Source organism: Abramis brama (assembly GCF_963993115.1).
Source record: "Abramis brama genome assembly, chromosome: 13".
NCBI classification, from domain to species: Eukaryota; Metazoa; Chordata; class Actinopteri; order Cypriniformes; family Leuciscidae; genus Abramis; species Abramis brama.
In genome coordinates, this window is record NC_139975.1 from 31091089 (window position 1) to 31106130 (window position 15042).

The following is a 15042-nucleotide window of genomic DNA, read 5'->3' on the forward strand; positions in this document are numbered from 1 at the left end:
GAGTCTCTGGAGAGTTAATTATTTATCGCAAATTGCCCCTAGAAGGGCTTTAAAAATGTTCCGTAGAAGGGAGAACCTGAAATGAGGAGAGGCCGGGGAAAGTGAGAAATGCCGGACAGAATGAGATGTAATTGATTTTAAATGTGACGGGGGAAGCCACGGTCTCCAGAGAAAAGTGGAGCTCATCGCAGCGGAAATGGCAGTGGGAACGCGGCTCTATGAAGATTACAATTAACACTCCGGCAGTATTAAATACTCCGCTAAAATAGACATTAGCAAGAAAAAAAAATACGTGTTACGTGAAGCCTTTCAACAGAGAAGGGAGAAACAGAATATGTGAACATTTCTTGTTTGGGGGCTTGAAGTATGAAAACATAATTATTACAGCGTAAATTCAAAAAATGTGGATCAACATTACAATCCTTGAAAAACAATTCCCCGGATCAAGCTGGATTGATTTTACTAGGCAAATTCACGTCTTCTCATGAAATAAAGTCAAGTCACCTTTATTTATATGGCGCTTTTTACAATACAGATTGTTTCAAAGCAGCTTTACAGTGATAACAGGAAAATAATGCAACAAAGTTTGTTTCTAGAAGAAAATAGCGTCACAGTCCAGCTTAAGTAAGTTCAGTGATGGTTCATTTTTGTTGTAATTTAGTTCATTTATATATTCAGCCGATCTGTAGAAAAGAGTGATGTCATCGTCCAGCTCAGTTCAGTTCTCATATAATGGGTGTCAATGCAGATCAATAATATTGTTGAATATCAGTGTCCCTGACTAAGCAAGCCAAAAGCCATCAGGTGACAAAAAAAAACCTTGGGAGAAACCAGGGCTGCGTTTCCCAAAAGCATTCTAAGCCTAAGTTGATCGTAGAGAGCATTGGTGGCAATTGTCCAACGATCAACTTAAGCGTACGATGCTTTTGGGAAACGCAGCCCAGGCTCAGTCGGATAGTGCATGTGCATAACCACTAGTTTGGGTAATGATTCAGGGATGTGCCGGCTCGATGAATGGTGCGAGTTGAGGGTGGGACTTCTCGTTTGTCCTGACCAATTGCCATTGCAGTTGGGGAGAGAGGATGAATATCGTTTAAACATCTAAAGCACGGTTTGCCAAATAGAGGCTTGTGTATAGACATATCAGAATTGTAACTTGCAGTGTAAAATGTTTTGTCGAAATGGGTTTGGCTGACAAAACAATCCCTGATCTGAGGTAAGATGAACAATCTACAGTAAGTATTTTAGCCCCAAAACTGCATCTATAAATTCATCCAAGATTCTTGCACAAGCCTGATCCTACAATAACTCTTTTTTTTTTTAAACGATGTGGCGGCTCAGTGCATCTTCATTAAAGTATTGAAGTGACAAATAAGAGCAGGAGTGAGTTTGTGCACTAGGCCTGAGTGTTGTTCTGCTTTGGCTTTTCCCATAAGCCCTGTTCTTGAGTCAGAGCCCCAGGGGCGGCTGATTTAGCACGCCTGCTTGTTGTGAAAAACAGGTGCATGTGCACGGCCTGTTCATCACTGGTGTAGCTACATTAACTCTTCCCTAAACATTCACTGTCCTGCAAATACATTAGCTATGTTTAGGCTAGTGCACTGCTTCAGGAAGCTTATAAGGCAGCATGCTCACCGAAACGAAACCTCATAATCCATATTTAAAAATAAAATATATTTAGACTAACTGGGACTAGTCACAATGTGGAAGTAGATATTGTTGGTTTGATTGCTTCTATTGCTCTCCTGATCTGTTAATCACTTTGGATAAAAGCAGAAATGCCTATTATTAGATAGCCCAGTGAATTAAATACGTCACAAGTGAAAGGTACTTTATCTCACTTGATTATTTTCTTACTTAAAGCATGATGTACACAAGCCAAAAACAACTTCACATTATGAACAGTTGAGTTAAAACAAGACACAACACATTAAAAACTAACATTATGAAATGGATATTGATGATAGCTGATGTACGAACATTAGATGAGTTATATATTAATGCAGCAAGTTGCTCAGCAACTATAAACTACCTGCAATTACACTGAATCTATGTGAGTGGCACAATGCATCAAAACTGAAGTGTTCCCATTAAAATCAGCAAAGCACCCATCTGCAACACTGTTTACATGCTAGACATGCCGGCCACTTCTACTCATCGATACAGTAGAGTTTACCAATAGCATGTTGATAAGCTAAAAATGTAATGAAGTCCCTTTAAGGCAAGTCATTTCACTCGGCGGCCATGTTTGAAGCGAGTAGAGCTCCTCTCTCTTTGAATGGGGAAACATCAAATTCTCCAAAACTGTTCGCCAAGCTTACACTTACACATTTCATATTTGAAATCACCAATGAAATCTGACAACAACTGTCTCATAAATTTTGTTTCTAAACGCTTGAATCATGACAAAAAACGACATTTTTCAGGCTGGATTGAGCTAATGCACATGCGCAGTGGAAGCGCGTCTGACTGTTTCTATGGGAACCGGAGCTTCTAACGGCTGCAGTGACACGATGACTTTACCAATCAGCGATTGGCTCTTGTTTAGAAGGCGGGACTTATTCCGCCATATTGAGCGTTGCACTTTTCCCCATTCAAAACAATACGAGTGACCCGTCTTGTGTAATTCTATAGTCTTTGGTAATACTCTTATAAGTACAATAAATAAATAGTGCAAAAAACAAAATACTAGTTAAAATAGTGAGTTTTCAGCATTCAATTTAATATATAGTTTTAATCACCAATTTGGGATTGTCTTTCACATGAAGGACACATGCAGTCCTGCCTTAGATATTGGCCAAAATGAGATCCATTGCAGAGCATCATGAAACAGCCCTCACTTTTGGGAGCAATGCCGTCTATGAAGGCAGCTCAGGGTTTCATACAGAGTCATTGTCATCGCTAGCACAACTGAATCAGTCGGTGACTAAAGCGTGATATGACCTCGGGTTAATGTGTGAGTCAGACTAACTAAGGAACATGAATTTAGAGTGGTGTTATTAATACAATTATGATTAAATACGCAACATCTTAGTGATTTGACTTCCTACAGATTCATCAACGCTCTACAAATGAAGAAATTAAGCAAATTTGAACCTTAATAGAAAATTAATTGGTGGTGCTGAAGGCGTTGGAGCAGATACACGGATTAATAATGAATAAAAAGGAGTTTTCCTTCTCTTCCTCTCCTGTTTGGATCTGGTGGTGTGTTTGAAATGTCTTGAGTCCAGTGAGGCTGTGCCAGTGAGGTGGAGAAGCGAACCCTTGACAGGTCCCAGTGTGACACCGCATGCTGATGACAGCCCTGTCTGCCAGCTGGCTCAAGCTTCCCGGCCAAGAATGAGTCTACAAACAGGTGAAAGTCTCGCTGCCTACACTGAGAGATGAGACACTGTTTACAGAATAGGTTCACAGTGGGACTAGGAGCGATGGCGGTATGCTGTGCAATCAGAGTCCGAAATTAATGCATTTTTTTCATATTTTAACCACCAAATATAAGGAAACAAATCACAACGTGTCGTAATTTTTTAGCAGTGTGTCACTGAGAGATGTGGACTGGCTCATTTCATATAGAATTTGTGAAAACAAGAGGGGACCGAGCCTTTGCAGCTGCCGACCCATGGTTATGGAAGAGTTTACCACAGTATATTAGATTATCATCAACCCTTAGTGAGTTCAAAAGGCATTTAACACATTTTTCTTACATGTTAGCTTTTGATCATACATGAGTGTCGAGGTACTGTTGTCACAGGTATTGGTTTTTAAGAGTCTGAAGATTTTTTAGGTGTATTTAAGACTTAAGAATCTGAGAGTATACATTTTACATATTCTTTATTTATAGTTATTTGTGTTTGTTATATTTGAGTGTTTTATTGTTTGTGCAGCACTATGGTCAACGTTGTATTATCATGTGCTTTATAAATAAATTGGAATTGGAATATACAACGCTGCAAGTGACCCAATAACCTGTGCTGTTACATACTGGATATAATATGAGAGGAAAATGGGCAAAATAATGCAATACAATGTATAAGCTAGTAAGAAATGTCCTCACTGCATTTTGCATTGGGAGCTGTGATAAACATGTGGACAAAGCATGTGTTAAAAGTGTTTAAAATGATATTGGCTCTTCAAAACATCCTTCAAAGTTCTCAGTTCTGAACAACTGGAATCATTTGCGGCACAGAGTAAAAAGTCAAAGGACTTCAAAACATGATACAGCCAACCTCTCTGAGAATAAACGAGTTTAACGCTTATCATCTGACAGCCATACCACATGAAACAGACTAAGGGTGCGTTTACATGACAACGATATGCTTAAAACTAAGAAGTTTTTCCTTTGAGTTTTCCACGTTTCCATTGTCAAAATGATCCCCATTCACAGGCGAAAACGCCTAAAAACCCTGTATTCTGCTGCCGGGCCATTAGATGTCGATGAAACACTATAGACTGAAGAAGTAATACGCATGTGCATGATGTCATCGTCTTCAGAGATTAGCGTTTTTAGTGTTTACACGGAGACCTTTTTCAAAAACGTACATTATGAAACCCGTTTTCAAAAGTTTGCGTTTTCAGGCACCAAAAACGCCGCTGTTGTGTAAACAAACAGCCAAAACGCATAAAAAGTTTTATGTTTTTAGTTGAAAACTGTCGTTTAAACCGCCCCTAAAACAATTTCCTACTGCTCCACATTACAATACATTATACTATCATTAAATTACACCAAGAATATGCAATATTTGGTCTCACTTTATTATTGTAGGTGTCTCTAATTACTATGTACTTACATCAAAATTAGTTTTAGGTACAATGCACTTATTGTGTTGATGTTGTATTGTAAGACACTTGGGGGGGGGGAGGTCAACAGTGTAATTATAGATGTAATTACAGCTGTAACTGCAAGCAGATATTTTTAAATTTACAGTAAGTACAATAAAACATTTATGTACACAATAAGTGCATTGTATCAAATGATTAATTTAAACGTTAGAGTAATGTAAAGTGGGACTCAATATTCTTACTATATACAGGTGCTGGTCATAAAATTAGAATATCACCAAAAAGTTGATTTATTTCGAGAATTCAACTTAACAGGTGAAACTAATATATTATATAGACTCATTACATGCAAAGTGAGATATTTCAAGCCTTTATCTGTTATAATTTTGATGATTGTGGCTTACAGCTTATGAAACCCACAAAATCAAAATCCCAGAAAATTAGAATATTACATGAAATCACACAGTAATTACACAGTGATACGGTCATTGAACCAGGTTTTGCTTCTTTTGGCAGTGTGGGCAGGTGCAAATCCTGTTGGAAAATGAAGTCAGCATCTCCATAAAGCTTGTCTGCTGAAGGAAGCATGAAGTGCTCTGAAAATGTCCTGGTAGACGGCTGCGTTGACTCTGGATTTAATAAAGCACAGTGGACCAAAGTCCTCTTTTCTGATGAGAGCAAATTTTGCATCTCATTTGGAAACCAAGGTCCCAGAGTCTGGAGGAAGAATGGAGAGGCACACAATCCAAGATGCTTGAAGTCCAGTGTGAAGTTTCCACAGTCTGTGTTGGTTTAGGGAGCCATGTCATCGGCTGGTGTTGGTCCACTGTGCTGTCCACTCAACGCAGCCGTCTACCAGGACATGTTCAGAGCACTTCATGCTTCCTTCAGCAGACAAGCTTTATGGAGATGCTGACTTCATTTTCCAGCAGGATTTGCACCTGCCCACACTGCCAAAAGAACCAAAACCTGGTTCAATGACCATGGTATCACTGTGTAATTACTGTGTGATTTCATGTAATATTCTAATTTTCTGGGATTTTGATTTCGTGGGTTTCATAAGCTGTACGCCATAATCATCAAAATTATAACAAATCAAGGCTTGAAATATCTCACTTTGCATGTACTGTAATGAGTCTATATAATATAGCCTATTAGTTTCACCTGTTAAGTTGAATTCTTAAAATAAACTTTTTGATGATATTCTAATTTTATGACCAGCACCTGTATACCAAAATAAACAATGTTTATCTGTTTTGATTGTTTTTGATCTTCTAATGGGAAGACCATTCTTTAAATGCATTGGAAATTTAACCCATGAAATAAATCCAAAATGGTCACTAATTCCCATTTATTCCTTTTGCTTGACATCTAATTACATACAAAATCTTCCCTCTATAAACTGACCCTACAGGGGCTTGAACTTAATACCCTCTGTAACAGCCCTGATCACCATCATACCAACCCTTTAAAAATTGGATGAAAGAGACGAGCATGAAAGATTATTACAGTGCTCATTTTTGGCGCTCATTTGGTGGTGTTTAAAGATCCTGAAACCAGAGCCGCCAGCCTCAGAGGCCGAGACACACAAAGACTCTAGTGTCACTGCAGTCCACTGATGATGGGGGGTTGGGGAATGGAAACGCCACCGAGCACACAATTAAAAACCCCAAGATAAAGCAGGATCTCTTTCTGTGAAGCCTCTCTATATATAATGCATTATAAAGCTATTTTAGTGTATTATGAAGGCATATAGCATTCATTACATTAATTACGTTATTTGTTGCACGTGTCACTGCAGTTCAGAAATGAAATGTCTGGTAAGTGGCGCTAAAAGATTAAAGCTCTGTTGCGCTGGGAAATAACGTACCGCCTACATTAAACACGACCCTAAACATAACCAATAGTGTTAACGAAAGCAAACGAGAGATAAAAACAGTACATTTGCTGAAGCAATCATGCCATTTTAGCTTGCTTCTTCTACACAGCTTTGAGCTCTTTTAATGTGACCGGTGTTTCACAGGACTTGCTTCACAGAGCACTGCTGTACCCGGTGAGCTTCCGAGCAAGTTTACTACAGTAGAAAAGCCACACGTATGGAGCTAATTATGTGATGTAAACATGGCAAAATGTGTTAGCACACAAATCACTATGGTAAAAGTGTTTTGAGGCCATAGCATAGTATTGCGCAAGGAATCACTAATCTGACCCTTATCATAACTGTGAAAAATAATCTTTTCATGAGTTTTGCAAAAGAAAATCATGTATATGCATGTTTTTCTAATGAGCCTGGGTTGATCTAAAATATATCAGTAAAGTCAATTAATCGGCTGCCATTTTGAACCGGCACAGGCCAATGACCAAATTTGCTTGGTGGATTTACTGAAGCTTACCTTTGAGTCAGTTTCGAAATCTACTGTCATCCTCATTTTGAGGAAATTTAGATATATCTTTAGTTTGAATTGGATATTGAAAAACACATACAGCTTGACTACTTATGTTGATCAAGTGTTTTGACACTCTTGCTACTCTTTTAATAGGTATAACTATTATTTGGTGACCATTAAATTAATATATTACCAGTAAAAATGTACAAGTCCGAAATTAACTCTTTTGTTAACTCTCTTAAGTCTTTTGTTTTGAATTGAGAAAATGTATAGGCCATAAATACTTCCTACTGGCCATTAAACTTGAATTTTTACGCTAATATTGAAATGTATAGTAAATGTACATGTATAAATGTAACAGTTAGAGAAAGAAAAAAAACACTTTTGTCTTCCTAGCTAAACATCAGGTTGTGACGTTTTCAGTCACTGAACTTTTCTGAGGTCGGCTGCTTTTATCTCTTACAAAAATGCAATTACAATAATATTTAGTGTGGAGACGACCATTCACTTTGTGATTTTGCCTTCTGCTTCGATGAAATCAAGCGCTGCGTTGCACCTGCAGTCATCTCTACGTGAATCACCACTGTTGACAAGCGTCTGCGTCGCACATGGCTGGAATATGATTTCATCAAAGAGCTCTTGACCACAGCCACTACAACCCAGCAATTTACATACAGCGTAAAACCACCACAGCGTTCACAATGAAAAAACCCCCGCTCCATCAAGAGCTACTTCAGCCGAACAGCTCTGCTTATTCAGATGTGTGCTTCCACACCAGATTCTCATATCATGCAGATATGTGTGTTCAGTACAGATAGAGCGTAGTCCATGTGCGTGGCATTTTAATATGGTTTTAAATGTGAGGGAAACAAAGACGTGCGCTTTTAACATGTGCCAAGAATGAGCAGAAAAATGTGTTGTGTGCCAGAAAGAGAAAGTATACAGCTTTCCTGAAGGCTTTGCTCACACCGTAACAGCATGGGGAACTGCACCAGAAGTCAAGCATGACTGAAAATACCACTGGCTAACATGGCTAAGCTGACTCGAAACGTGCAGGCAGCTTATGTTTTGAGACCGTGATGTCCAAAGGTGTGGTTTAGATAGACTGCTCGCTAGGTCTTGAGACCATGATGCCTAAAAGTGGCATAGACATTGACAGCTCACTTGATTTTAAACCATGACGCGTAGCAATGTCATCTAGGTAGGCATCTCACTAGACTTTATGACTATGGTGCCCAAAAAATGCTATGTTGGCAACTCACAATTCAGTCTAGGTAGGCACCTTACTAGGGTTTTTTTCAGACTGTGGTGCCCAAAATCCACTCTATGTAGACAGCTGACATGGCATTTTATAGTAAATGCACAGAAATTCTGTCTAGACAGCTCACTAGGTATTCAGACCAAGATGCCCTAAAATACTGTCCAATTAGGCAGCTCTACTGAAGGGTTCACTTACACTGCAACACCATAAGAAAAGCATGGCTAATGCCCAAAACTACTAGAAGCATCTCAGTAGAGTGCATTAGTGCATTCGTTTTCAGTGCCACTGGTTCCCTATTTTTCCCCCATTCATTTTTCCCAAAGGGATTTTAATGAAAGTTTTCGTTAAAGCATTATAAGCCACAAATCAACCAAACCAGCTAGGTTTCGATTTGAAGCAAAAAAAAAAAGTACTTGAAAATCAGACAAAAAGAAAAAGGTACAAGACGGTGAACTTAACAGCTTTAATGAGGAGAAGAACTGCAATCCCATGAAGCATTGTAAAGGACATAATCGCATTAAAAACATGGTGAAATATAAAACTATTCATTTAAAGAAATTTATTATATATATACTGTATATAGAAACAATATATTTTTAAGGTTATTGATTTTATATACAGTGCTATGCATAAGTGAATACACCCATGCTAAAGTTGAATAAAAAGAGGAATAAAAAATCATATTTTGGAAATTGAACTTAATGCCTTAATTTAAAAAATTAGGAAAAATCCAACCTTTAAGGACACCAATTTTCTTTGTGAATGAATAATGTATCGTAAATAAATAAATGTTCTTCCTTAAAATACATGGTGCATAAGTGAGTACACCCCTATGTTAAATTCCCATAGAGGCAGGCAGATTTTTATTTTTAAGTATTTAAAAAAAAAAAAAATTAGGATACTATGCATCCTGATAAAGTTCCCTTGGCCTTTGGAATTAAAATAGCCCCACATCATCACATAGCCTTCACTATACCTAGAGATTGGCATGGTTTTATTTCAGTTAGCCTAAAAGCTAGTTTGATTTGCATTGAGAGATGATCTTATGGAAAGTACCCCATGCCAATCTCTAGGTATGGTGAAGGCTATGTGATGAAGTGGGGCTATTTTAATTCCAAAGGCCAAGGGAACTTTATCAGGATGCATAGTATCCTAAACATTTTTTTTTTAAAATACTTAAAAATAAAAATCTGCCTGCCTCTATGGGAATTTAACATAGGGGTGTACTCACTTATGCACCATGTATTTTAAGGAAGAACATTTATTTATTTACGATATATTATTCATTCACAAAGAAAATTGGTGTCCTTAAAGGTTGGATTTTTCCTAATTTTTTAAATTAAGGCATTAAGTTCAATTTCAATTTGATTATTATTCAAATTATTATTATTATTATTATTATTATTCAATTTACGAGTAAAATAAAGCCTGTGGTAAACATAACTTGACTATACTTTGGCCTTTATGTTCTACAATGTAAACTCACACCCCAAGCTGTCTTATCTAGTTTTAACATACTTTTTTCAAAAATAAACATAACTGCTTCAAGATTCACGTTTTCGGCATTTACGTTGTAGAACAAAACGTCAGAGTATCGCCAAGTTATGTTTACAACAGGCTTTATTTTACTAATAAACTGAAAAATAAACATCTAAAACCTCACAGGAAAATCTATTACATCATTTGCAGTGCGTCACGAGAGAGGGAATTTTCTCTTCTGGCACGATTTGCTCGCTGCGAGTCATTGGTGGAATTTTCTGCACAGCATCATGGGTAATGTAGTTTTCACCACGCATTTCACTTTTAACCACAATTACTTTAAAAAATAAGTTGAAATAATGTGAACACATGGCTTCAACAAGCATTGATTAACAACCTCTGAACTTGGTCTATTAAAGGTTTTAAGTTATGGTTAAAAATCGTTATTTTTTTAACTTCCAGAGCCCGAATGTTGCACTTTATTGTCAATTAGAGAACAATGTAAAATCAAAAGCAAGACATTTTAACAGGCCAAACATGAATTATTATTAACATCTCTGAGATTGCCTTCACTGAGCTGAAACGCTAGCCCTGCTCCTGAACCTTAGCCTCAGGTGAGCCGGTTGGAGAGTCTCAGGAAGCCTGACGCTGAGGCCTGTGTCCCTCAGGAAAAGCCTGAGCTCTCTCCCCCTCCGGCCATGAAAAGCAATCAAGAAGCGGAACAATCTCCCATGGACCTCACCTCTGTTTAATTACAGCGCCGTCTCACTGAGCCTATCCACGCTCCGAGAGAAGACATGCTGCAATCTGACTCAAACACAGAGAACATGAAGCATGTAGCGTCCGAGTGCTACTGATATCAGTGTGGACAATGCAAATCATCCAATGATTGGTGGACCTATTTTTGAATGATTTTAATAACTAGGAAGCAGTGTGACTGAAGGCTATTACGATTTTTAATAGCGGTTAATCACCATTTTGTACGATTCATCGCACACTTATCGTGAAATTAAGCATACACCATTTATCTTATTTAACGTGTTTATTTTGTCATCATTTGCTATATCCAGCAAAGTAAACTATCAGATTGAAGGGTGATTCTCACAAAACTGCATTTTCTGCAAGCTTTTTATAAGGTCAATTTAGGTCTTTTAGGGGTGTAATGGTACACGTATTCGTACCGAACCGCACATTAATGTCTCCTGTTTGGGAACACTTGGGTTTCCCAGTGAATTACGGAAGCAGTACACAACGAAAACAGCGTTGTAGCCTAACCAACATTAACCACCAATACTCGCAGTAAGCTCTGCGTTTTGTTCCTTTCGATAAGAAACAAAGTGTCATCTTTCAAATTCTGTCCATTTTATCACGTAATTAAACAGAAAAGCGTTTCAGTGTTTCAACGGTGGAAAGACATCAGTAAAACAGCTTGTAAACAATATCCCACGCCACGTAGCATTACGCCATTCACCTCAGGAAAGTCAGGAAACTCTTTCGCTAAATATATACACTATATTAGCCTGTATTATATTTTACTTAACCTGTTAGTGATGTCTTGATTATTTAATGTAGGTTTAAATAAATCTGTCATAGAAATGGAAATGACAGCCACTGTGTAAATGATTACATTTCAACAACGAATTGGAGTAAAAACATATAATTAGATTTAGAGGTTAATGCAAAAACGTGCAGTTTACATGTTTGCATACAATTTGTTATTTGAGTGTTGATTATTATATCTAAAAGTAAATAGCAACTGAATTTAGGCTAACAATTTAGTCTGTTGTTCACCTTTAATATTATAGTAATGTGCAAGTAAGGGCTCACAATATAGTTTACAGCATTAGGAGAGATAATTTGTTTATCCTTAAAGGACAAATCCAGTGAAAAATGAACCTAGGGGTAATTAACACATGGTTACTGAGTCGATCGTTCCCTGGGATGCGTTTTCATGAAAATCGAATGTAAAGAGTTTTATCTCTAAAAACAGATTAGCTTATAACGCTAGTATATGGGGCACAGAGTAAGTAAAAGTAAATCGCTAGTTAATGCCACTAACAAGGCTCAAAATAGCCTCACACTAACACGGTAGCATAATGAGGGTCCCTACATGCAAACCGAAGCATTGAGAACTTTGTAAGTGTACAGACAGTTTAATAAGAAGATACTTTATAAAGACAGTACATTACGCGTTTACAGGCATTCGTCATCTTGGAAAACAGTCTCGACTAATCGAGTCACGAACGGCGTGCTAAGTGAGCTGGTCGGTAGGAATTACGTTTGTGAAATCTAACGTAGCACGGCGTTCGTGGCTCGATTAGTCGAGACTGTTTTCCAAGATGACGAATGCCTGTTAGTTCTCTCCCCTGCTGTACCGAACCGTGACGTCATAACCGAGGAACGTACCGAACCGTCAGATTCGTGTCCCATTACACCCCTAGTGTCTTTACAAAAAAGGACAGGAGACTCCCAAAGGGACAAAAAAAAACCAAATGACGTAAGGAATCCATATAATTCATAAATGTATGCACACCAAAGCACCCATGAAAAGAATTTACAGTTTAGCTGATCGCAAACAGAGAAGTGAAATCGGGTTAAAGAAACTTCCGCCATTGGAAATGCTCTCGACTTCTACGTGATCTACGTGATGCAAATTCAATTATTTTGTCATGTTCATGATTTAGAATATATATATATATATATATATAGCTGATAACAGATAAACGATAGCAAATAAGATAAACAAAAATGTATTACAATAAAATAAATAATAAATATTTTGCACAATATTTATGCCAAATTCCATTCAAAATATTTAAAAACAGAAATCACGTTTAGACGACCCTATTAGAACTGACAACATTTTGGTGCAATGAGCAGTTAATCAGGCATTAATAGCAGCTGATGCTGATCATCTCAGAACGACTAACAGCGATTAATCTGCCGGGCCGTAACTTCTCACTAATTGAAACATACTCAAGTTTCCTGTGAATCATCAAGGTAGCCTATGTTCTCTACTCGCCACAAAGCCACTTAGCAAAACTGTTGTTGTAATGTGGCTAAGAAGGGATTTTTCCCACTAGCTTAGTAGTATAGAAGCTTTCAGAAATCCTTTAGGCCGAGGTCTTTCAATTAAACGAACAAAAACAATACATTCACAACGACAGCGACGATGCTTGCAGTCCAAGGCAAATCAATGCAAGCGAGTAATGCATGAAAAAGAAACATAACGCTGGAAATAATGAGTGGAATTAATGGAATGCTGCAAAATAAAGGGTGAAAAAAGAAAAAAAGAAAAAAAGAAACCAGACCTGGAATGTCATTAAATAAAAAAATGATTGAGAACAAATACAATGTGGGGGTGGAAGAGGTTGTTCAACACAATTTCACTTAAATTTTATTTCTCTCGCAAACTGGTTCAATGCCATCTGGTCACCTCAAAAACATTCATCCTTACAGAGGGCATTGATGAGAAGACCATAGGGAAGAAAACCAGCAGACGGTATGACTAAACGCAGGGAAAAAAGAACGAAAGAAACACACTAGTCCATTGATAGACTTGTGACTCAGTGAGTGAGCGGCACAGATTGAGCTGACATAGTGCTCAAAACTGCCAATGTATTCAATCAGAAGAGATTCAGTTCTTTTAGATGACTACAAACAAACAGTCGTCGCCACGTCATTCTTCAAATGGATCGTGCATCAAGCATCTGAGACACATGCTTTAGTCTGCACACTTCACCTGGACACAGTCACTGATGGGCACTAGGTTTTGAGACCATAATGTCCAAAAATGCTGTCTAGGTCAGTCATTAATTGTTGTTATTGAAACCGAAAGGACTAGAGCTTGAGGAGACAAACACTGCATTTCCACACTGTTACTGAATAATGACAATAAGTTAATGAACTAGTATGCATCTCGAAGGGACAAAAGCATAATGCATTTTAGGACTCAGTTTTTCTATTGAAAAATGACCTCATATTTGTTTGATCTACACTTTTTGGCACAAGACAATAAGAGTATTAGGCAAGAATGATCCAACACTACCCAGATAGCATCATTGAGCATATTTAAAACTGTGCCTATGATGGAGAAAATATGAAATCTAAGTAAGCAGTCCACTTATGATGACCAAAAATGCCCTCTGAAATCGTAATGTCCAAAAACGATTCCATGGCTCAATGGGTTTTTTTTTTTGTTTTTGTTTTTTGGCACCATATGAATTCCCCTAAAAATGTCTATGTATGCAGCTCTAGAGATCATGATGTTCCACAATGCTGTCAGTGTAGGTTGAGTCTATGGTGCCCAAACATGCTGTCTATGGCAGCGCACTAGGTTTTACGACACATGCCCCCCAAAAAAATGCTTGGTTTTGAGTCAAGTGTCAGAAGTGAGCAGGGTTTCATGAAGCCAAAAGTAACATTAATACGCACATTATGAACACCTCCTCCTCATCACATCTCACAATATCAATATGCACTGTATAAGAACAGTCATGCAATGCATGCATATTGGCAAAGTGGTGCGTTTTCGTCCGTATTTCATGCAGAACAGCACTTACCCATTCTTTATGCTGCCAGATAGTGTTTATTTCTTAACGCCGAGTTCTTTTGACCACAATGTTGAAATAATTTCCTTTAATCAGAGGCACTTGTGCATGTTTTCGCGCATCCCGGGCCTCCAGAGCGAGCGCAGGTGGACGCGCCTCCCGTCAGTGATGGAGAACAGCCCGCGGATTCTCTCTCCTCTATCGCTCCATCTGTAAGGACAGCGTCTTAAAAGACCACTCATCAGCTCCAGCGCGTCTCCATCTGTGCATCAGCCGCTGGATGCTGCCATTGTTCGGGCTGCGGGGTCTCGGTGTGGTGGTGGTGATGGTGATGATGGGCGCAGTCTCGTAAGCGCGTCTCTCCGGCTCCGGCGCGTCAGAGTGCGCGCGCCCTCAGTGCTCAGAGGCTCGTGACGTGTGCGTGAAGGGGAGGTGCTACAGGTGAAAAGGCCACAAAGTTTTGATTCTCATTCTATCAAAATGGAACGTTACCAAACACGCAATATATAAACATAACAATGTATTGTGACTCTGCTGGTTCATGTTTCTAATAAATGCAGATGATGTATAATCTGATTAGATGTGT

General features: G+C 38.3%; 1 protein-coding gene across 1 annotated transcript in view; it reads right to left on the minus strand.

Moving 5' to 3' along the window:
• The window catches only part of nexmifb (neurite extension and migration factor b), a 72187-nt gene extending 57367 nt beyond the window's left edge, over window positions 1-14820 (minus strand). The window contains exon 1 of the mRNA XM_084134145.1: window positions 14469-14820. The gene's annotated coding sequence lies outside the window, so the exon portion shown is untranslated. The remainder of the gene's footprint in view (window positions 1-14468) is intronic.
• Between the last annotated feature and the right edge of the window lie 222 nt (window positions 14821-15042).